This window comes from Periplaneta americana, chromosome 16 (assembly GCF_040183065.1).
Source record: "Periplaneta americana isolate PAMFEO1 chromosome 16, P.americana_PAMFEO1_priV1, whole genome shotgun sequence".
NCBI classification, from domain to species: Eukaryota; Metazoa; Arthropoda; class Insecta; order Blattodea; family Blattidae; genus Periplaneta; species Periplaneta americana.
Window position 1 is genome coordinate 121158025 of NC_091132.1, and position 25364 is coordinate 121183388.

The following is a 25364-nucleotide window of genomic DNA, read 5'->3' on the forward strand; positions in this document are numbered from 1 at the left end:
ATATGTAGTAAATTTTATGACTCATGTTTAGAAATCTGAAGCGTCTGTTGTATCTCCAGAAGTGTCGGATCCGCTAGTGCTACTGTCGTCCTCATCTTGGGGTTGCAGTTGAGCACTGTTGTTGGCACTCGCAGCTGGTACTTGTATTAGTTTAATTACCTCAAATTACAGTTTTGATTTTCTTGGATTTGGATGTTGATTGATCTGGGATATGATGGGATCAGAAGATACTAATAACATGTGTAGGACATCCAAGTTTCTCTCACAAGAACACTTCCTAGCGTGATCTAACCTGTACTTTTGCAAATGTTTGTGTCTTGCCTCTTGAGGATCTTCAGATAACATCTCAATAGGAAGTATCGCAGTTTCTGCAATTTTTCCTCCATGTATCAGTATTTTATGCACGCTGGATGGCATGTAGTACCATGGATATAACTATTGTGCATAGGCTATAAATGGGCTGTGTACTTCTCAAACGCCTCAATATACTGTATATTGAATATCCACATGAAATGGTGCATAAAATTACAGAAACTCTGTGAATGAGGTCTCACTAATGCCCGTAATATTGGCTGTAATTTGTGGGTTTTCAAAAAAACGAGTGCTATACTGCCATCATTTGATGTTCCAGGGCCACCAGATTTCGGTTTGTCAATAAGAAGACCTAATTGAGAGCAAAATCTAGAAATAATCTCCTGTTTTCTAACTTCAAAAATATCTTTGGAGGAGGACTGGGTCTATTTTTCCGCATATGCTTCTTTACTTGTGCCCCCGTAGCTCAGTCGAAAGAATGTCGGAATTTAGATGTCAACGTCTCAGGTTCAAACCCTCGTTATTCCTTTTCATTTTATTGTGTTACAAGATAGTATAATGTAACAATATAAGAAGAAAAAAACTAACGCTAGTATTATGCAACTGTATTGTTCCAAATCTAACATTAAATTTATATTACTTATATCGCTAAAGAACGATAACAGAATACAAATGATGACGTGAATATTATTTATATCGCTAAAGAACGACAGCAGAATACAAATGATAACTTGAATATTATTTATATCGCTAAAGAACGATAACAATACAAATGATAACTTGAATATTATTTATATCGCTAATGAACGATAAGAAAATAAAATAACTTAAATATTATTTATAAGGCTAAAGAACGATAACAGAATATAAATGATAACTTGAATATTATTTATATCGCTAAAGAACGATAACAAAATAAAATGATAACTTGTACAAGGCTCGAACTCATAACCTTCGAATCATTTAGCGAACACACTACCGCTCCTCTACTAGACGCAGATGTGACTAACTCCTGCTTAAACATCTTAGTTCCGAAACTGCTCCTATAAGCGAATGCATCATGTTACATCACCGTTATCCGAAGTGGACTTAAAAAATATTCGCTGTTCACGAGTGCGGCCACTTTTTTTGACAGCTGTACATCTATTATCATGCAGCACATCTCACTTGACGATATTTATCAGAAGAAGAACAATTTTATTGTTTGTATTCATCTTAAGTCTGATTAGTGTAATATGTTACTAGTCAGCGGTGTATGCAATGGAGGGAGAAAGAAATAGGACACCATACCCCATTATCTCGTGGCTTAGTTGCCTCATGAGTGATGCCTTGTTGTCACTTATGAGGTTCAAACCTCTCTTCGGGCTGTTGACTAAACAAATCACCTTTAAATTACTATTTTCGTAAATATAAAACCATGGTAGGGCCTGTTAGAAATTATTACAGTATTCATACATTTATTTTGTATGTAGCCTTTGTGCAAAATGAAAGTTATATATACTTGTAGCTCTCTTTTTGTCATTTATTTAATGACGTTGTATCAGCTACTAGGTTATTTAGGGGCCATGGAATTTGTGATGGATGTTATTTGACGAGATGATACTGAGGATTCGACATATGATTACATGACATTCGCTTTACAGTTGGAAAACCTCGTAAAAACCCAACAAGTTGATCAGCCGGAGCGGGAATCGAAACTACGCCGAGCACAGCTTTGGATCAGCAGGCAAACGCCTCTGCTGCTTGAGCTACGCAGGTGTATAGTACTAATACGTAAATCGTAAAATTTATAAATCAAATGAAATATTATTTTTTGTTTCATAAGTAATGCCTTTTGTGTGACTCTTATTTGGTTAAATAGTAAATTATATGTGTATTTTGGATAACAGACTATGAAATTAAACTATAAACGATAGCATGGTAAAACTAATAAAATATTTTGAAAAACGCATAACACATCTTTGTGACGCTCATATTTTCATTTTCATATGAACAGATTAAATTATATTTATCGATGAGAGAGAAATGACTTCAGTTGAAATTATTGGCCGGAAAATGGTACTGCAAACAGTGAACTAACCTACTCTTAGCTCTGTTGCATTTTAGAACAATTCTAGTGTGAAATTATGTCAAATATAAATCTAATGTAGTGGAATAATGGTATTCATTTATTCCACTTCAACAGACGCTCCTGACGGTCACGAAGTCATGTTTAAGCACATTATGTCTGGTGTTCTTCTTGCACTTTTAGAATTTAATGAAATATTACTTTCAAGATCGTCATTGGATAGACAGATGGATGTATTGATGAGTGTGTAAGTAGATTGATTTGTTTCTCCCATAATATTCTCACACTTGCTTCATAGCTGGAATAAGAAACGTGTCCAATATTCTTATGTTTAATATATAAAAATGCAAATATGGTTGTTACTGTGTAATAATATATTATTTTAATGTACCGAAATATATATGATATTTTCATGCAGATATTCTGCGTCATCATACGATGAAAGAGTAATGGAACGGAGAAAAATTCTCTCCGGCGCCGGGATTTGAACCCGGGTTTTCAGCTCTACGTGCTAATGCTTTATCCACTAAGCCACACCGGATAACCACCCCGGCGTCGGACAGAATTGTCTCAGTTTAAAGTTCCAACTCTTGGGTTCCCTGTAGTGGCCGCCCTCTGCACTACGTCATAGATGTCTATGAACGTAGGACTGAAGTCCACACATGTGCTGAGGTGCACTCGTTATGAGTGACTAGTTGGTCAGGATCCGACGGAATAAGCGCCGTCTTAAATCACGAAGTGATTTACATATATCATATATATTATTTTAATGTACCGAAGTACATATGATATTTCCATGCAGATATTCTGCGTCATGGTACGATGAAAGAGTTGGAACTTAAACTGAGACGATTCTGTCCGACGCCGGGATGGGTATCCGGTGTGGCTTAGTGGATAAAGCATCAGCACATAGAGCTGAAAACCCGGGTTCAAATCCCGGCGCCGGAGAGAATTTTTCTCCGTTCCATTACTCTTTCATCGTGTAATAATATGTTAAATATATTCTTAAGATTATTACATTAATGTTTATGTTTAACATATGCAATGCAATATGGTGGTTACCATGTAATTATTATGACTATTTCGTTTATATGACATCATTCCATTTTCGACCAATGAAATGTAATGAAATTCTAAATTCCAACCAATCACAGTCATACATCGCGATAATTTCTGCAGCTCGATTTTATCATTATCAATTTATTGCATAGTCGTTCTTTTGTTTAGTCAGTGTCGCCAACTGTTTCCACGTAAATCGATGAGCCTGAATCCATTGTACTAAATTTAATAAAGTGCGAAATCTTACTTCCACATCTTCATTTTCACATTTTAATTCCATGTCCATTGTATCTAAAGAAAATGACACTCATTCATAACAATTGTTCATTTAATTAATGTATTAATCAGGTTATTTGTAATTTTACTATGAAATGTTTGAATTGAATTATGATTTCAGCAGATAATGAAAACGTATTTTTGCTACAATAACAAGAGAAAAGCGCAGTACATGTAATTAACATTTTTAAACCTGTATTTCGCTTTTCTCAATCGGTATTATTGAATAACATTGAAATTATTTATTGCAGTAATCTATTTCGACTTCACAATATCTGAATAGGTTATAAATATAAATTCATAAATATACAATTATTAACATTTTGTGAACGAATTTTAGGGATATATTATTTTATTCACGAAATTGTCCTAATAAATGTCACTCAAGGTAGGTCTGAGATTTTCCAAATCTCAGACATCTTGTGACATTAGGGTAAACATTGGTAATTTCGTGGCAGTGGTTATTTCGTGATACTTTTTCTTTGCTCTTTTGTGAACTAACCAATGGTGTTACAAGATCCAAATTTCCGCTAAGGGATTGCATATGTTGTCCAGTTTCCAGAAACATACAGCTAAGCTTTGTGTGACTATTGTAGTTGCTTCAGTGAGCTTTTATGTTTGGAGAGAGCAAGTTTGCGTCGACTTCTCAGGCATACAAATTTTGTGGATGTTTGTAATTACGTTACAAAAAGGTAAGCATATGATATTTGGTACAAAGATTTATTATATCTTCATGAAATTTTAGGAAATGTTTTTGGAATTTTAGATATATCTGTAGTCGCCATATAGGCTTAGCTTTACTGATAAAAATCTTAGCTATTTGAGGAGAAATTTTGTTGAGCATTAAGTGTTACAATTTTTAAAATAGTATAAAATGTATTACAATAGGAATATTAGAAATCTGAAGATAAGATGTGATAACAAAGAAGAAAAGGGAGACGCAATAGGTTCAGTGTAGCTTCTGTTTGATTTGTTATCATGCTAAGTGCCAATGATAAGTGCTAGATGATTTACTTGCAAGAATTGTGACAGAAGATGGAACATGGCTCCACCATTTTGGACCGGAGACAGAGGCAGACAATGGAGTGGCATCATGCAAATTCACCAAATAGAAATTCAAAAGTACACCTTCGGCAGGAAACGTTATGGCTACTGTGTTTTTCGATTCAGAAGGACTCTTGCTTGTAGACATCATGCCACACGGAACCACCATTAATTCTGACGGGTGTGTGGCAACTCTCAAGAAACTTCAAGTTCGACTGAGTCGTGTTTGACGACATCGGGAGAAGCAGGATGTTCTGCTATTGCACGACAACGCACAGCCATATGTCAGTCACAAGACCACAGACCAGATCAGAAAATTCGTATAGACAACACTGAAACATCCGCCTTACAGTCCTGAACTGGAACCGTGCGATTACCATCTCTTGGCCACACCTGTGGAGTAACGGTTAGCACGTCTAGCCGCGAAACTAGGTGGCCAGGGTTTGATTCCCGGTCGGGGCAAGTTACCTGGTTGAGGTTTTTTCCGGGGTTTTCCCTCAACCCAATATGAGCAAATGCTAGGTAACTTTCGGTGTTGGACCCCGGACTCATTTCACCGGCATTGTCACCTTCATCTCATTCAGACGCTAAATAACCTAGGATGTTGATAAAGCGTCGTAAAATAACCTACTAAAATAAATAAAAAATAAAAACCATCTCTTTGGTAAACTGAAGGATCCCTTCGCGGAACGAGGTTAGAAGATGACTCCTTTGTGCACGCTGCTAAAGAGTGACTCAGACGTGTTGGTCTAGACTTTTACCTTGCTGGTCTACAGGCCCTCGTTCCTAGGTTACGTAAGACAGTTGAAAGGGACAGGGATTATGTGGAAAAGTGATATTTTGTTCCTTAAGGATGCATATACATTCTGTGAAAATAGCAAAGCTGTAGGATAAAATTATAATTTTTAAACAAACGTTATGCATTACTTTTGGAGTTACCCCAGTAATATAGGCTATAGTAAAGTCCGTAATAAAAGTGTTCACCCTTTCAGGTCAAAGAAGATCCCTTTTCAATTTCAATTTTTACTTTGATTTCATTCTTGTTATGTGTTGATATGTATTTCTATGTTTTCTTGTTATGAATATTAGACGGAATTACTATGTTTGAAGTCTTGTAACAATAAAAGAGAATTTCATGTGACTTTAATGAATTTTTCCACAATTCTTCTACCTCTCACGAAATTATCAATGTAATATCACGAAATTACCAAGGTTATCACGAAATAACCAACCTTTCAGCTTAAGTTGTAAAAGTGGTTTTTGGCACATATTGAAGAACGTATCCAATCTTTTATGTCTCCAGATTTGTACAGCAAGTTATCGTCTTTTAGATGAAAAAATCGGAATAAGGATATATTTACACATTTGCATTTTAAATTAGTTTTCATGAGATTATCACGAAATTACCAATGTTTACCCTACTATAGAAATATACACAGAGAAGTTTACACCTGTGGAGTAACGGTAAGCGCGTCTGGCTTCGAAACCAGGTGGCCCGGGTTCGGTTCCCGGTTGGGGCAAGTTACCTGGTTGAGGTTGTTCCGGGGTTTTCCCTCAACCCAGTATGAGCAAATGCTGGGTAACTATCGGTGCTGGACCCCGGACTCATTTCACCGGTATTATCACCTTCATCTAATTCAGACGCTAAGTAACCTAAGATGTTGATAAAGCGTCGTGAAATAACCTACAAAATACACAGAGAATTACTACATTCATATTGCAACGAATCCATGAATGTCTTATAATAAAAAAGAAACTCCCTCACTTTATTTGAAATATCTTTATTGGTTTTTTCATAATCATTGAAGAAATGTTTGTTTAAACTGTGATCTTAACATTATTTTTGGTATAGCAAGGAAAATACTTGAACCGAATTCCGTTAAATAAAAATTAAATTTTTATTCTGTACTTAAAATATGAAAAATTCGACATTATATTTTAGGAGTTGAATAGTACTTGTAGGTTAGGAATCAAGTTTAGCCGAGTTCGATTTCCGTCGAGGAAGGTGAAAATTTATCGTCTTCCCTGGAACTCAGTATTTGCTCCTCTTGTTAGTTTACGTCCTATTATTTGGAGTTCTTTGCTCACTTAATAATAACCAAAGAGTTCGCTGCTTCTGGTTAATGTTGGTGGAAATATAATGAAATAATTAGAAATCAGAAACATAAAAAGATAAAAAAAATGTGGAAAAATTTGCTATGAATTTGTAACAAGAGATTCGCCTATCACGATAATAACAACAATAGTATTTACTTTGACGTACTATGTAACATGTTTGGAATTCTCAAAACATGCATTTCCAATTCGTGTTCGGTGTACCAAGTTTTATAACTGACTAACATTTTCGTTGCACCATCATATCCGTGTGTACGGCACAGTAGCAAATAATTTTTTTATTTATTTTACGGATGACAGTGGATAGAGAATGATAGAAGAAACGGAAGTACCTCTATATGACCTGCAGAAAAGCCATGTGTTCCCATTGTAAATTTTAGTTAAATGACGGTTTTTTCATAAGGTAATAGGTCAACTGTTGAAAAGTCTGTCGGTTATACGCTCACAAAGCCACTACGAAGCAAGTTTTCTCCTTTTGATTTTGATTTACCGCTTCGTTCCTATTTCACAATTGCTTCTGTATCGCAATGTAGTAATCATGTCTGAATATTCTTTGTAGTTTGAAAGGAAAATCAAACGATTAAAACATTATCCTTCTGTTTTTTTAGTCCTGATCTAATCCATAAAAATTCCATTCTATATCATAGTTTCAAATACTTGGGGTGTGCTATAAGTAGTATCATGGGCAGCTGCCAGGAAGTTAAAAGGAGGATAGCAATGGCGAAGGAGGCTTTTAATGATAGATATATGGATTTATTGAGGAATATTATACATACAAATTTTATATTATCATAATTTTGTCTAAAATCCAATGCACGGGTCTTCTGACCGTATGTGCTTTGTACCCAAAAGAAGTCCTCCTTTGTAGGTTCCCCCCTCACCTGTGGTTACATCCAACTACTCTCGAAAAGAACACACATATTAAAAATGAAAATGGCACAATAAAGCACATTATATAATATATCCTAACCTAAAAGACCTAAAAGTGTACAGTTGGGTGGATACTATTATCCCTTCCTCAGTTCGTGTCGCAAACTTCAGCAGCTGCAGTTCTAATCTTTCTCGCCTTCAAGAGGAACAATCCAGTCGTTTGTTCCCATTCTCTATTCCCCATGAGGTCAAGACATGCAAGCGAACTCCTACTCTGACTTAGCATCGAGGGTGGTAAATATTTTCTCCGTACCTGCTCCAATTCGACACACAGTAATAAAATATGCTTATAGGAATCCTTTTCTTTGCAAAGCGGACAAAGACGCCCCCCCCTTCTTCGTTGACAATTTTATTACCCTTCCATGCCCCCAATCTTAGCCACGCTAAACCTGCTCTGCTGTCTTTGTTACAAGAAGGCTTTTAATAGAAAGAGGAGCATCTTATGCGGACCTCTGGAAAAGTAACTGATTGCAAGGAAGAGACTAACGAAGTGCTTTGTGTGGAGTGTGGCATTGAATGGGTCAGAAACATGGACATTACGACGAAGTGAAAAGAAGCGACTAGAAGCATTTGAAATGTGGATATGGAGAAGAATGGAGCGTGCGAAATGGACATACAGAATAAGAAATAAAGCTGTGATAGAAAGTGTGGGTGAAGGAAGAGTAATGCTGAAACTGAAGAGGAAGAGAAAAAGAAATTGTCTGGGTCACTGGCTTAGAAGAAGCTGTCTACTGAAGGAAGCACTGGAAGGACTGGTGAACGAGAGAAAAATTCGGACAGAAGAAGATATCGGATGATGGACAACATTAAGATAATAGATCATATGCGGAGACCAAGAGGAAGGCGGAAAATAGGAAAGATTTGAGAATGCTGGGTTTGCAGTGAAAGACTTACTCTTGGGCAGAAAACTATGAACGTATGAATCATCGGGATTTGAAAATGGGCTTTCGAGAGGGAAAGACTTTGTAGTAGCTATTAGGCTAACATATGATTAAATATTTTATTAATTCAGAAGATAGATGTTTTCAACTAGATAACAAACTTTCCATTTAAATTAAATTGGTACCGGTTATATACGAGTATGATATGAAAATATTCTTAACAGAAACAAAAGCTGTGGCATTTCTTGTAAAATGTATTTCTTAAAGTAAGTTGTAGACACAACAAAGATGTAACGAATTACATTAATTCCCATCAATTTTTGGTGCAATACAGAGTTATAGGCCTACTGAGAAAGAGTAGACGAAATCCAGCTCTAATCAAGTTTTAGGAACTTCATTCCTTTTTATTTATCAGTCGTGGGTGTATTTAAAAAAGAAAGAAATCAAATGAAATGTGCAGAAACTTTCTTTATTGAGTAGACTCTTTGAAATGATGAGAAAAAAGAATTTACAGAAAGAATGATTTAAACTTAATATAAACGCCAAAGGACAATGGAGAGGAAGATAGTTGGCGTTTCACTGAAAGACAAGGTCTCCAACACGGCACTGCAGAAAATTACAGCTTCTGAGAACATCACAGAAAAAGCCCTCATAACGAAGTGGAAGTGGGGTGATCATGTAGCAAGGCAGCAACAAGGCAGATGGGCGCAAGAAACCACCATGTGGGCCCCGTACATAGGAAGGTGAACACAAGGCAGGCCAAGAAGGAGATGGGCAGATACATTCAAGCTGCAACTGGGAGGGAACTGATCAACCATCGCCCGCTACACGAATGAGTGGAGACAGATAGTGAACAAACTCATATAGAACTAAAATTTGACAAACTCTAGTGTATCTCACATAGTGAATGTGAATGTAAATATTGTTCACGTGAAATAGATTATCATGTGAACCACACCAACCGAGATTCCCCTCCTGTAGGAGGCCCTAGCCCTTCATGGGACACAGTGGCTTCATTCATTCATTCATTCATTCATACACTTACTCGTAATAATTGTGCAACATTACAATTAGAATGTATCTGTAATAAATATAACTAAATGATAGTGATTGGAACAAAAATTGTCAAGCGAAAAATAGGACTATTGAAGTTATCCTTAAGACGATGGAATCCCGCGCCTTGGCGTCGTGGTCTAAGGCATCCTGCCAAGGACTCGCGTTACGGAACGCGCGCTGGTTGAAGTCCTCATGGAGGAAAAAATTTTATCATGAAATTTCGGCCAGTGTATGGGATCGGTGCCCACCCAGCATTGTAATGAACTTAGGGAGCTACGATAAGTAAAGAAAGTCGGTCACGAAAGCCAGCTATAACGGCTGGGGAGATCATCGCGCTAACTACACGATACCTTCATTATGATTGGATGATCATCCACTTATGCTTCGACATGTGGACGTGAGGCCAGCAGCTGGCTGGTCGATCATGGTCCTTCATGGGCAATCGTGCCTCGGATTAATATTATTATTAAGGCGATGGACCTCTGAAATTTGTGACGTCTATATTTTCAGTTTCATGAGACTTACATTTTTATCACACATTAGAGGCTATATGAGTATGGGTCATGTAAATTTGCGTTCTTATACCTCAAATATTTTTAAGTTATCAATTTGTTATTGTATTAATTAAAATCGTTAAAATATTGTTTTAATTTTCATAATCAAATTATTTTTCCTTAAAAAATCTTCGTTCATTCCTAATACATGAACAAAGAAACTGAAGTATAATTTTTGCACTTATAAAGCAAGTTAGGGCGCAAATAACCAGAGTAGCTGACGCCCCCTTTTTAAATCCCACTAACTAACTAAACCAAGTTTTGGAGAAAACCTATTTAACATACTAGTTTTAATTTTTAGTTAAAAAAAATTACAACTTCAGCAATTGGTGGTAACACTTTCTAGTACAATAAAAAGGATGTCAGTTTATTTATAACATTTATGAACTTGCGTGCAAAATTTCGGGCCATTTGAAGAAAAACCTTATTCGCTAGAGCAGTGGTGGGGAAAATGAACGCAACCCACAAGACAAGATTTAAATGGCAACTACATACTGTGGGAGGGGTTGCAGTGACGGATTTACAGACAGTTGCGCCACTACACTCCTACCTACCATATGTAATTAGAAGAGTTCATTCATGTGATATTTAATTAATCATTTTTCAAAGCAATATCTTCGAAACTGGGATTTATATCTGTGCATGCTATTTTCAGTTGCGCAAGGAGATGAGCATCGCTTAAGCGGGATCTGTGGCTGAACTTTATGAATTTCATTTTAGAAAACAGCTGTTCGCACTGGTAGGTTGATGAATACATACCGTCATTTCCCATAACTATGGTCCTGGAACACAACTATGGTTCACGATACAACCATTCAAAGATCATTGTAGAAGTAATATAGACCGTTCGTACATAGCTGCAGTGACTTGAATTCAAACTACAATACAGCAAGAATATAGATACACGAGGTACTACGTTATGGAGTACAAAATTTGATTATTTGTATCGTGGAAAATAATTATATTCCAAGAGCATAGTTACGGGAAATGACGGTACTCATTATTTTTTAAGCAAACTGTCTAAGCAGTGGATATGTAGTACTGGACATCTTTTAAAAAATTTTAACCCCAGCAGACCTTCACATTCTGCTTTCAAGAGGCTATCATTCTGCAAATCCAGTACGTCTAACAGCAATTCTGGGGATAACATTTTCAATTTAAACATGAAAAGGAGTGGCAAAAATATTGAAATCTTTCTCCATCCTTTGAAAATCACTGAATCTGAGTTCTTTGAACTCGTATAATAGGTGATCTATTTTAAGAATGTACATATTTAAGTTCGCGTCCTGAATATTTGTAACTGATCCTAAACATTAGAAATGAAAGAACCGCCTTTCTTGTAAGTGCGATATCTTCTCGATTCAAATGATTCTGCGAAAGACATTGTGTCACTAATGGAGCTCCGAAGTACAGCAGTCCAGTATAATCCGCCACGTACACGCGCAGTATTTTCATGGAGTGGGGGAAGGGGAAAGTAGGGGTAAGTTTGATGCTTCGCTAAGGTCTGACATCACTGCGCCAATGCCGCAGGAATGACCGCCATTGCGCTAGAGTATTTGGAAGTTTAAAATATGCTGAAAGTAAGGGAATTGAGAAAACGATCAATAAATAAATACACACATCATAATATGTATTCACCTTATATCTGCTAAGTTCCATATATTGAGGCTTAAGTAAGGCTTAACCTATGAAAGGAATCAGAAATAAAATCACAATGAATGGTTATTGAAAAGAAACAAATAATCTACATGAATTTACTACGTAAGTTACACGATGAGTCATCAGACTGTCGGAACTATTTGCACGTTGCCATAAATACTGTATATCTCCATTTTCTACCACTTGACTCTCCACAAGACACGAGCTGCCCCATATCATGAGTACTTAATTACTACTCCGACATTCCTAGAGAGAGCTAGAACTTATAGGGGCATAGAATTCAGAACAGCTATTTCATAATTAAATCGTGGCATTCCTAAGAAGTTAAACTATACGCATGACTGTGAAAATGTGACATTTTAATTAAGTGAAATGAAAGGTATCGATTTGTGCTTTTAAAGATAATTGATAAAAGTTTTATTTCAAGAACCAGTTGAATATAGTATAACGTAATTTGTCAGAGATATCTTCTTCACTCCTGCTTTAGGCATTTTAAGCCTATCAGAGAGCCTCTTCTGTAGAGAAATGAGAAAAATCTGTGTAGGCTAGTCAGGCTGTCGCAAACATCATTATTATACTTACTTACAAATAACCCACAGGTTCATTGCCGCCCTCACATAAGCCCACCATTGGTCCCTATCCTTAGCAAGATTAATCCAGTCTCTACCATCATATCCCACCTCCCTCAAATCCATTTTAATATTATCTTCCCATCTACGTTTCGGCCTCCCCAAAGGTCTTTTCCCCTCCAGTCTCCCAACTAACAATCTACATGCATTTCTAGATTCACCCATATGTGCTACATGCCCTGCCCATCTCAAACGTCTGGATTTAATGTTCCTAATTATATCAGGTGAAGAATACAATGCGTGCAGTTCTGTGTTGTGTAACTTTCTCCATTCTCCTGTAACTTCATCCTTCTTAGCCCCAAATATTTTCCTAAGAACCTTATTCTCAAACACCCTTAATCTCTGTTCCTCTGTCGGGTAATATAACTGTTTTATAAAATCTAACTTTCAGATTTTTTGACAGCAGACTAGATGACAAAAGCTTCTCAACCGAATAATAAAAGGCATTTTCCATTATTATTATTATTATTATTATTATTATTATTATTATTATTATTATTATTATTATTATTATTATTATTATTATTATAGAAACTGAAACATTAATATACAATGCTGCGAAAATAGTCACAAGAATGTCTTATGCCATTTTGAGGTTGATGCCAACTGATATCGACATGTGATTCGCCCATAATTAATAGTAAATTATGCAACGCTTGCGCTCGTTTCATAAACAATCATACTTGCGTCTTAATTACTACCATTATAGGCAAGTTTCTTACCACTTTTTATGCTCGACCATATTTCTAACTTGAAAGTATTCAAAATTATGGTTATGTGCGTACTGACCTGAATTGTGAGATGTGCGCAGACGCGAAAGTATTGATTTTTTCCGAGGCCGAATTTCATTGACCTTGGCACAGAATAAGATGAACATTACTCTGGTATAACCTGAAAATTGATTTAGAATTGAAAAACGAGATGACAAATTGAATTTATTTGAATATTATTTACAATTAACTCTAATTATTATAGTAACAGAACATAACCTTCTGCGACAGTATTGGATTTCCAGCCTCCGTGATTTTTCGCAAATTCTCTTTCGATTGCATATCCGAGAATAATCGATACTTGCGGTTTTATAACGGTAAAAAGCTGACTTGTCATTGGCTGAACACCTGTAAGCTGACTTGTCATTGGCTGAACACCTGTACTTTAATGAGTAGGTGTACTTTAATGACATGCATTAAAGAACTGCTACCAGGTGTATAATTACTACATTTTGGCATGGTCGAGCATAAAACTTTTAAATTCCTTATTACGGCCTATGTTTCTACCTGAAATAGTAGGCGTATTTATTAAGTTTTTGTAAAAACAAGGATATAATACAAAACTTACGGCGCAGAGTGATCTAGAATGCAAATTTAGCGGGACATATTAATAACTTTTCAGCTACCGAACATATTTTTATGAAATTTTACACAGTAGTTACAGGTAGCATATATGTTTTGTATGCAAGCTCTCGTTACGTTGGTATAAGGGGAACTACCCCTTATAGGGGGGCGCATTTAGACAAAATTAGAAACTTTTCTCCTAACTGACAGATTTTTATGAAATTTTACAAAACAGTTACAAGTAGCATATATGTTCTGTATACAAGCTCTGATTACGTTGGTATAAGGGGAACTACCCCTTATAGGGGGCGCAATTAGACAAAATTAGTAACTTTTCTCCTATTTAACAGATTTTTATGAAATTTTACACAGCAGTTACAGGTAGCATATACGTTTTGTATACAAGCTCTCGTTACGTTGGTATAAGGGGAACTACCCCTTATAGGAGGGCGAAATTAGACAAAATTAGTAACTTTTCTCCTATTTAACAGATTTTTTTTTTATATTTTACAAAGCAGTTACAAGAAGCATATATGTCTTGTATACAAGCTCTGATTACGTTCGTATAAGGGGAACTATCCCTTATAGGGGGCGCAATTAGACAAAATTAGTAACTTTTCTCCTATTTAACAGAGTTGTATGAAATTTTACAAAGTAGTTATAGGTAGCATGTATGTTTTGTATACAAGTTCTCGTTACGTTGGTATAAGGGGAACTACCCCTTATAGGGGGGCGCAATTAAACAAAATTAGTAACTTTTCTCCTATTTGATAGATTTGTATGAAATTTTACAAAACAGTTACAAGGAACATATATGTTTTGTATACAAACTCTGATTACGTTGGTATAAGGAGAACTACCCCTTATAGGGGGCACAATTAGACAAAATTAGTAACTTTTCTCCTATTTAACAGATTTGTATGAAATTTTGCAAAGTAGTTACAGGTAGCATGTATGTTTTGTATACAAACTCTCATTACGTTGGTCTAAGTGCAACTACCCCTTATAGGGGGACGCAATTAGACAAAATTAGTAACTTTTGTCCTATCTAACAGATTTTTATGAAATTTTATACAGAAGTTACACTTAGTACATTTGTTTTGTATACAAACTCTGTTTACGTTGGCATAAGCAGAAGTGCCCCTTACAGGGGGATGCATTTAGACAAAATCTTATGGGGGGGAAATGTAACATTTTAGGCACCTTTTGGACACTCGGGAAGCTTATTTGGTACATAATTAACAAGCTGTCATCTTGAATTCCCTGAATTATACTGCGGAAGCAGATTCGGTTCACAGATATTGAAATAACTGCAACCGAGAAAAATTGCACTACTGTACCTCGAAAGAATAGTGCTCATAAATTATTACTTCCGCAAATCTGCGCACCTTAAGACTAGATTTAAAATAGAGGTAAATAGTGGAGGAAGTGAAAAAAAAAACATTTTTGGACGAACCAAAGAGTTTTTTTTTTCTCTACCTTAGCAAAGTCTGCACTCAATGGTTATATTTATATTTTGTCCCGTGTCCATTCATGCTAATTTTACATACTATAATAACATTCAATGTAACAAAAACAAACAGTGTTACATACCTAAAGAACTACTTGACACGTTGGTACCAAATATGAATGGAATCGACCACTTACAACAGAGTTACAGTACAAAGAAAACTGCAGACTCGCAGCGCTTGCTGAGTAAGAATGCTGGGTGGCGAAATGTGGTATGTTACCGGCCTCTTATCTCGCTATGCAGCCACCTCCGCTGATTAAGATAATCAATTGAGTGTTACTCAGTTATATAGGAAAAATAATTTAAGGGTTTAATTTCATTTTTTTACATGTCATTTTTCTGCATTTGTCCTCCTAAATATGGATTTTAGACCACTGTGCGGCGGGGGCATAAAATTTACAATATTGATATGTAAAAACAATCATTAAACTGCAATATTTTAAACAAGTTTTTAAGTTATTATGTATGGCTATGAAAAATGGATATTTTGGTTACTTTATTAAAAATGGTTGATTTCAAATTTTTAATAATAATCATTAAAGATGACATTTCAAATAATAGCGAAATATAGTCTGTTTAAATTGGTCTAAATATAATCTACCGTCTATCCTATAGGCCTAGAAGAAGTTTTATTATTAATTTTATTATTACTATTATTATTGTTTATGAACTGGAACAGTAATTTTCTGTACCGGCGTAGCTCAGTCGACTGAGGCGCTTGGCTGCTGATCTAACGTTCCGCTCGGGCGTGGGTTTGATTCCTGCTTGAGCTGATTATCTGGTTGGGTTTTTATGAAGTTTAACCCAACCGTAAAGCAAATGTCAGGTAATCTATGGCGAATTCTCGGCCTCATCTTGCTAAACCCATCTCGCTATAATCAATTCCATCGAAGTTAAATAGTCTAGTAGTTAATACAGCGTCGTTAAATAACCAATTAAAAACAATAATGTACGCCAAAATATGTTAGCTTCGTTTGTAGAGTTTGCAACTACGTACTACAGTGAAGCTGATTGATCTCTGTTTACATTGAGATATGGTTTGCATAAGGGCTATTCCATATGAAATCGATCAGTAAAAAACCTCGCATTTTTTTATACTCTGTTTTTTTCCCCTATTTATACAAGGTGCTGAGGAGAGTGCATTTTCAAAAATATACTATCGAAAGTCAAACGGTTTTCGTATTATTGAGCGACAAATTTAGCTTATTTTATAAAAACATGCCTCTTTCAACGCTCAGAACTCTGGAACCATTTATTGCAGAACATTGAACGAGAGCTCATTTTGAAGCTGACATTTGGTAGGTTATGTTAAGAAGTAATCCTTATTTTTATTATATACAGAGAGACAGATAATCTGATTTTACTTACTTTTAGGCTTTTTGCCAATTTGTAAAAATGTAAAAAAAAATTGAGAAAAAGACCTTGCATTATTAAGAGGGATTCGGCATTGTTTGGTTAGTGGTACGGAATAAGTTTCGAGGGTATTAAATAGATTATTCACACGCCTAGACTTGAACGGCGCAGTACCGCACGTACTGGCCGAGAGCTGAAAATAAGCTAGCGTTGGCCGTCATTTTACTCTTGTGTTTATGAAAACCTGTGATAAAGCTAGCACAGCCATGATTGCTAGACGACACATCACGTGTTTATGTCTCCTGGCCTTGCTTACCTCGGCTAGCTCCCGTCTCACAGTCAGCTGGTTAGTCCACGCGCGTACTATTTATTTTCTTTATTTGATATTTTCAATACTTTGTTATCAACGTGCCATCAGTAAAAAATATGTTTATTTGTACTTTCAATGCGGAATCTAACTATATATTTTAAACATATTTTTTCCTTGGCAAAGGCGTCTTAATGAGGAAAAATCTAAATTTCTCCATTTCCATAAAAAGTAAGAAAATCTGTTTATATGTCAATATAAACTTTAATTTCTCAGCATCAAAATAAACCATGATTTTGATCATTGGGTGAAAGGGTTTCGGGGCTACAACAGTTTAAAGTTGCAAATTTTATGAAAATACGATAAATTTAAATATTTTAAATTTAAGCACTATGAAGTTCTGATGCCTCAAACTTTGCACAAAGCATTGTATCACAGTTCTTTAACTACAAGAAAAGTTTCATTGTATTTAGAAATTGTAAGGTCAATTTTCTCTATATTTCGGTCGATTTGAGATGGAATAGCTCATAAGTAAAAATTTGATATTCCTCGTTAGGACCTTCATTTCTGCCTCAAAGAATACGTCTTTGTGTTCCATGTTTACAAAAACATCAAAACGATGTTGTGGCAAATGTGCACAAGTTTGTAGGAGACTATGCTCACTTAATCAGTGATGTTTTCAGAAGACCGTGATGTCTGAACAATAAAATTGTGCGTGTGGATTTGGCTTGAAATATTGCCAAAGGAAAACGCGAATTAATTATAAAACGTGAGAAGAGACTGTCAATGTATAAGTCGTATTACACATTATTATAAAAGTCTTTTTAATTGGTTATTTTACGACGCTTTATCAACTTCTGCGGTTATCTAGGGTCTGAATGAAATAAAATGATAATGCTAGCGAAATGAATCCGGGGTCCAACGCCCGAAGTTAGCCAGCATTTGCTCTTAATGGGTTAAGGCAGCGTTTCTCAAACTTTTTTGAAGTGGGGACCACTTTTTTAAGTCACAACAGTTCCGCGGACCACCTTACTCTTGTTCCCTTAGAAAGCAAATTTATCATTTTTGTAGCATATTTTAATACCAGTATAGTTGTATTTTAAAATAGAATTAATTAATTATAATACTTTTGTAATTATATTTTTGTAGCCAATCACAAGTAACTTATAACAAATTTTGTGCATTGTTGATTCATCGCTTGCCTGTTAGCAGTTAGTTGTTCGAAATCCTTCTTATGTACAGCTCGTCCAAGTCAAGTCTGCGAGTGGGGATATCGAGATGGAATGTAGAGGCAAAACACAGTTGCCACATAGGTCTCTTGACACTCAGATTTCAACGTGCGCACATCGTTTAAAATACACTACGGAGCGCACGCATTTGTTGTACTTGTCTTCAAATAAAGGCAACAGTTACGCTGCCTGCCCCCTCATGCAACTTTCTCTCCTCCGCCCACGCTTGCCAATCAGAACGCCAAACCTCACTGTCAAGCAGAAGTAGAAGTACAGTCTATTTCAAAGCGTCTTAAATTGTTACCGCTCTATGAACTGAAGCGCAGTAGGAAAACTTTGCTGTCATATGAGACTGTACTGGTCTCCTCTCGTTACCGCCTCCTTTCCCTACAGAACTGTCTCCAACTTCCCCTCTCGGCTCGCAGACTTAACTTGGTAGCTGTAGTAGTTGTCCATGTCTCTGTTAAACAGTATCCATTATAAATGATGGAAAACTGGCTTCGATCCGGATCTTTGAAAAGAAAGGAACATGATGAAACGCTTCATTTAGGCAGTGCTAATAGTTCAGAAGCTGTGTATGAAGAAATATATTAATTATAGTGCCATTAAAGAAATATCTAACCCTACTAGAATCTATTCAAAGAAAAAAATACTTCCGTAAATATGACAAGAGTTATTTGGAACTTGGATTTACTTGGTGTGACAATGAGAGTGAACCAAAACCTCGGTGCGTTGTTTGTTACGAAGTGCTAAACGAGTGTATGAAACCCGCGAAATTGAAACGGCAAGTGTAAAAAGTAAACCTGTCGGATTTTAAAATAGGCGGAGTCTCAAATTTTTTATATCGTCATCTGAAAAAACAAATAAAAAAATTAATGCAGAAACATGCCCGATTTTCAACAAGTAAAAATGTAATTTGGCACGTTCTATTATTGGTCTACGAAGTACAGAACGTGCCCATTTCAATGTGCAGACTGGGTGTCGGCATCAGTACATGAAAAGGTTCGGTACTTTGGTCTTCTGTTATGAATTCGGGTGGTTCCTGGCTGGGTTACAGGCTCGGCACCAGATATGCAGGGAAAAGATGGCGAGAAACTCCACGTTCATAGTGCTTTAAACCCCTTTTTTGTTGCTGAGAGTAGAGTGGGAAGTGGGTAGACGGGTAGGATAAGAAATTTTACAAAATATTAGTTCTCGGAGAAAAAGTGAAAGACGATTGCCATATGTAATTTCCAAAGTCAGCTATAGTGTGAAACGCTATTCGTTTGAATTTTATTTTTCCTTCTGTCTTTTTTGAAGGACCACAAGGACAGAACTCGAGGACCACAGGTGGTCCGCGGACCATAGTTTGAGAAACGCTGGGTTAAGGGAAAACCCCGGAAAAATCTCAACCAGGATTTAAACCCGGGCCCGCTCGTTTAACAGTCAGACAGGCTAACCGTTACTCCACAGCGGTGGACTCATAAAAGTTGATTTATGTTGTTATTGATATTATGATTATCATAATGATGATATTTTCCAATATTATTTTCATTCATTCAGTAGTAGGAAGTATAAATGAATTGTTTGGTTACTCAGAAATAAACAAGTACCATACTCGGATAATGAAACTGCATTAGACTTGTCGCTGGACTACGATGGTTTAGAGAGATATCGTTGAGAAATCGAAACCACATTGTCGAGAGGTCGACAGCTAACAGCTAAGCCCCAGCACCGTCGTGCCCAATCAGCTTATTATGGAGGACAAAGTGTAACTCCTTGCTAAGTTTTAGTGTCTAGTTGCATAGGCTACACTGTGTGACATCGTATTCTCGGTTCTAGAGAGCACCCAATTAGTCTTAGGGCTTCTGTGTATAATGCAAAACGGAAACTTAGTCATTAAGTATGTAACAGTCTGGGGAATTTTGCCTAATAGCTCAACATCTTCACTCATAATTTATACATACGTATCATATATCATTTATACATACGTATCGAGTTTGCAACTCAGTAAATGTTTATTTTAACGAGAAATTATTGTACTATTATTTATATTTTTAGGCGGGAAATGCATGCGGGTTTTTTTAAACAATTTATTGATCGCTCAGCGCATTTAACGCTATACAGATCATTTCTAAATAAAATATAAATACATTACATGACACTGAATTGAGGGCAGTCTAGATTGGGCTCCTCAATGAACAAAAATAATTGTTAATAAATAATTATTTACATAGATTGGTGCGATGATAAATTTTGATTATAATATGAGGTCCATTGGAAGTCGGCTCTTGATTCTGGTGGGAAATGTGGACTTCCTTATGAGAGAGTAGTGGATGGCGACTGGAACATTTTCTAGGTTCTTATAGAACTTCTTAGCTTGTGAATGAATAAACTGTTTGATTGTGTCAATACCAGTTTCTCTGTGTAGTTGGTTGTTACGGACAAACCAAGGAGAACTGAGTGAAATTCGTAGGACTTTATTTTGAAATGACTGGATGTGTTTAATGTCACTTATTGCAGCTCCTCCCCAGACAGGACAGGCATAAAGCAGTAGAGATCGTAATAGAGATGTGTAAAGTAGCATTCAATTTTGTAGCTTTAGAGATGATTTCTTGTTGAGGATCGGATATAATTTAGTGAGTCTTGAGTAGGCCAATTTAAGTTTGTTGTTGATGTGATGTTTCCAAGATAGACGGCGATCTAAGTGCACTCCAAGATAATTTACAGCTTCATCCTTTGGTTTCCACGGTATCACGTTGGTTGAAAAATTTATGCATGGAGGATTAGCAGGACGACACAAAGTAAATATCATTGCTTCGCATTTATTGTAGTTCAATGCGATGCTCCAATTTTCAAGCCAAGGGCATATGATGTTTAAGGCTTCCTGAAGGTGATTTGAGGCTATAAATGTTGCGATGGGTTGCATAAACAGCTGTATCGTCTGCATACATAGCAATTTGTGCAGTTGGTGTTGCAGGAATGTCCGAAATATATACATTGAATAATATCGGACCTAAGATAGAGCCTTGTGTAACGCCAGCACTAATGGGTCTAACAGAGGAGTGAGTACAACCCACTCTGACTGAGAATGTGCGATTTGACAAGAAACTAGTCATTATGTTGCACAGGTAGTTTGGAACGCCGGACAACATGCGGGTTTGACAACATGAATAATGCACGTAAGACATATTGGTTTACATAGTAAGAAATTGGAAAATAAGAACAAAATATTATAAAATAACAAAAACGAAAATTTCATAACAGCAGCATTTGTTTTTATTACAATTTCTGTATGTTGATGTGTAGTTTTGAGTTTATACAGAATTTACCCAGAGATTCTCTGTAAGTTCTTATAACTCCCCTCATATTATATTCACAGTTATTCAAATTAGTACGACTTATTTCGTGTCACATGTTTTTCATTATATTGCATTCGTGAACTGAAAACTTTTATACTATTATTATAGTTATTATTATTATTATTATTATTATTATTATTATTATTATTATTATTATTATTATTATTATTTGGTGCTAAGATGGATGAAGTTACAGGAGAATGGAGAAAGATACACAACACAGAACTGCACGCATTATATTCTTCACCTGACATAATTAGGAACATTTACTCTAGACTTTGAGATGGGCAGGGCATGTAACACGTATGGGCATATAGAGTGTTAGTTGGGAGGCCGGAGAAAAAAAGACCTTTGGGGAGGCCGAGACGTAGATGGGAAGATAATATTAAAGTGGATTTAAGGGAGGTGGGATATGATGATAGAGACTGGATTAATCTTGCTCAGGATAGGGACCAATGGCGGGCTTATGTGAGGGCGGAAATGAACCTCCGGGTTCCTTAAAAGCCATTAAGTATTATTATTAGGCTATTATTATTATTATTATTATTATTATTATTATTATTATTATTATTATTTTAATCTTGTTATAGCCAACGATTAGTATCAATTTACTACTAACGTACATTATTGTTACATTTCGTTATTGATTTATTCTCGTTCTTCTGAAATTTTTAATACAGTGTACACCGTTTCGATGTTTAAGTGTTCGCGATAAAAATTAAATTTACGTAGAAAAAGGAATGAGAAAATAAATAGTAACAAAAATAATTTTCATGAGCCAGAATCATTTTAACATTACGGCAAGTTTGCGTTATGAAATATTTTCCTGTCTCGTTTGCGTCTTAATTTGCAATGTTAAAAGTACTGTGCTGCTGTAGAAAATAGATTTTTTCTACGATAGTGCGTGAAGTGCAATTTCACGTTCTGTAAGCAGTGTGTGAAGTGAACCTTTTCAACATCGGCTAGCCTCGTTTCTCATACCTACACTCCTATCAAAATATTAGCCACTTCACGAACATATATAATAAATTACTGTTTTCTACGATAGTGCATAAAGTTGCATTTTACCCACTATTATGAGTATCTAAAGTGAACCTTTAAAACTCTAGCGCACAAAAAAGTAAGTAAACAATTTAGGCACTGCTATTCATTTTACACACTGCAAAAGAAAATGTAGTATTCAGTGTACAAACTTCATTCAGTAAGAAATTAATGCATTACTTCGATCTTTCATTACTTAAATATTACACACAAATAAGTAACAAATTTAACATTCATATCTACATTTTAGCCCTTATTCTGAAATGACATGTAGTACTTATTGTAACAAGATTTATCATTCAACTGTTACTAATCGCTTTGTAGATTATATGGTCAGTTTAGACGGTCATGAAATCGTGAACATAAATAAAATAGGCTGCGATTCTATGGATACTTACTTCTTAATGGTTTTGAGTTTAGATGCCATGACATTGTGTTTTTTAACCTCTCCAACTGGGAATATTTAGCTTAGTTTCACAAACTTTGCACTCGTGCCAAAAAGAGAACCTTTGCGAACTTGTTTCATAAATAACTATTGATTTCCATCCACGAAGATATACGTTTATACAAACATTGATATCTAAAATGTGGTATTTAGTGTAACATCTGTTGAAGGATAGTGATTTCTCCCAAGACATATTTTGTTCATGTTTAATGTATTTGAGTCAGTTCATCTGGAAATGAAACACATAAATAATAATAATAATAATAATAATAATAATAATAATAATAATAATAATAATAATAATAATAATAATGATTTATTTAACCTGGCAGAGTTAAGGCCATAATAATAATAATAATAATAATAATAATAATAATAATAATAATAATAATAATAATAAAAATAATAATTTTAAATAAAAATTAATGGTTCATTTTTAAAAATAACAAAAAATGACGATTTGGTAGATAGCATTTGAGATGTGGCTATGGAGAAGAATACAGCCTGTGAAATGGACAGACAGAATAAGAAATGAAGCTGTGCTAGAAAGAGTGGATGAAGAAAGAATAATGCTGAAACTTATCTGGAAGAGAAAAAGGAATTGAGTGGGTCACTGGTTAAAAAGAAACTGCCTGCTGAAGGATGCACGGGAAGGAATGGTGAACGGAAGAAAATTTCGAGGCAGAACAAGATATCAGATGATAGACGACATTAAGATATATGGATCGTATACGAAGACAAAAGGAAGGCGGAAAATAGGAAAGATAGAAGAATGCTGGGTTTTCAGTGAAAGACCTGTCCTTGGACGTAAGACTGTGAATGAATGAACATAAGATGATGCGATATGTTGCCCTTGTGTCAGAGAAATTAATTATTTTGGTTTTTAGGCTTTTATGGTGATTATATTCAGAAGTAAACTCTTGAGTATTCCAGCGTTTCCTGGAACTTAACATTTTCGACTTTTGGAACTACACATGTTCCAGTTGCCAAGCATATCTGGTCCATCAGTGTGGATATGTAGTTCCGAAGTGTTGGAGATTTCAAGTTCCAGGACACGCTGGAATACCCAAAAGTCTATTTCTTAGTTACTATTTGCGAAAGTATACCTTAAGTCAAAAACTTCTTCATGAAAATTTCAACCTTACGAATTACTTCCTAAAATGAACGAAACCTTAACCGTCACAAATAGAGAAACAAGACTCAATTATCCTCTGGAAGTCACAAGCAGACTCTGATGAAATTTCTGCCAGTGTGTGGTACCGGTGCCCACCCAGCATCGTGATGAATTTGGGAAGGTACAATAAGTAGCTAAATCTGGTTATGGAAACCAGCAGCAACATCCGGGAGATCATAGTGCTGACCACTCTATACCTCCGTTCTAGTTGGATGATCGTTCACCTCTGCTGAGGCATGTGAACGTGAGGTCAGCAGCCGGCTAGTCGGCCTTGGCCCTTCATGGCCCTTCGTGCCATGGATTACTTTATAACAAATCTATGGCATGATAGGGAAGCGTTTAAAAGGCGACACTATTACGTTGCCGAATTTCTAGATAGAATTATATATAGACAGTGGAAGTCAGAAGATGAAGTACTGGCACACCTTATCTACATTTTCAATATCGACGTAAAATTATGGAGAATAAAATTGTCGAAATTAAGAAGAAAGATTATTAAATAAAGTACGGTGTTTAAAATTAGAGAAATCGGTGGAAGGTTTAATTTGGAGTTTTTCGACTTTTCGGGGATCACTGTTCAATAAAGTTGAACAAAACCGACAAGAACATGAATAAATTATGTCCCCTTGATAATGAATTGACTAGAGCTGGAGACGGAGCGAGTAGAACTGCTGAGTTACTCGGTTCTATCGGTTTATGTGCTTGGCAGCGGAGCACCGAAGTTACTCGGTTAACCGTAGCCGTTACAAGTCAGTTCAAACAGAGTTCACGTGTTTTACTTAATTCTAGCAGACAACAACGTAGGTACTGTTGTATTTAAATATTTCTGCTGCAGGACAAATTATTTCCTTATCTCCAAGGCGGGCTGAAAGGCCTCTAGTATTGAAGAGGAGTTCATCCTATTATATGACCTGTCAAGTGGACCTAATGAACATTGTCAGTTTGAACATATTACTGTACATAATAATAATAATAATAATAATAATAATAATAATAATAATAATAATAACAATAATAATAATAATAATATTATTATTATTATTATTA

At 35.7% G+C, this 25364-nt stretch overlaps 1 protein-coding gene and 1 non-coding gene across 2 annotated transcripts in view; one reads left to right on the top strand and one right to left on the bottom strand.

Annotated features, from left to right (window-relative positions):
- The window catches only part of LOC138691179 (acetylcholine receptor subunit alpha-like), a 369672-nt gene that overhangs the window by 74574 nt on the left and 269734 nt on the right, over positions 1-25364 (bottom strand). The window lies entirely within an intron of this gene.
- Positions 3257-3328, top strand: TRNAY-AUA (transfer RNA tyrosine (anticodon AUA)). The gene has a single exon. It is a non-coding gene; the product is annotated as a tRNA-Tyr (tRNA).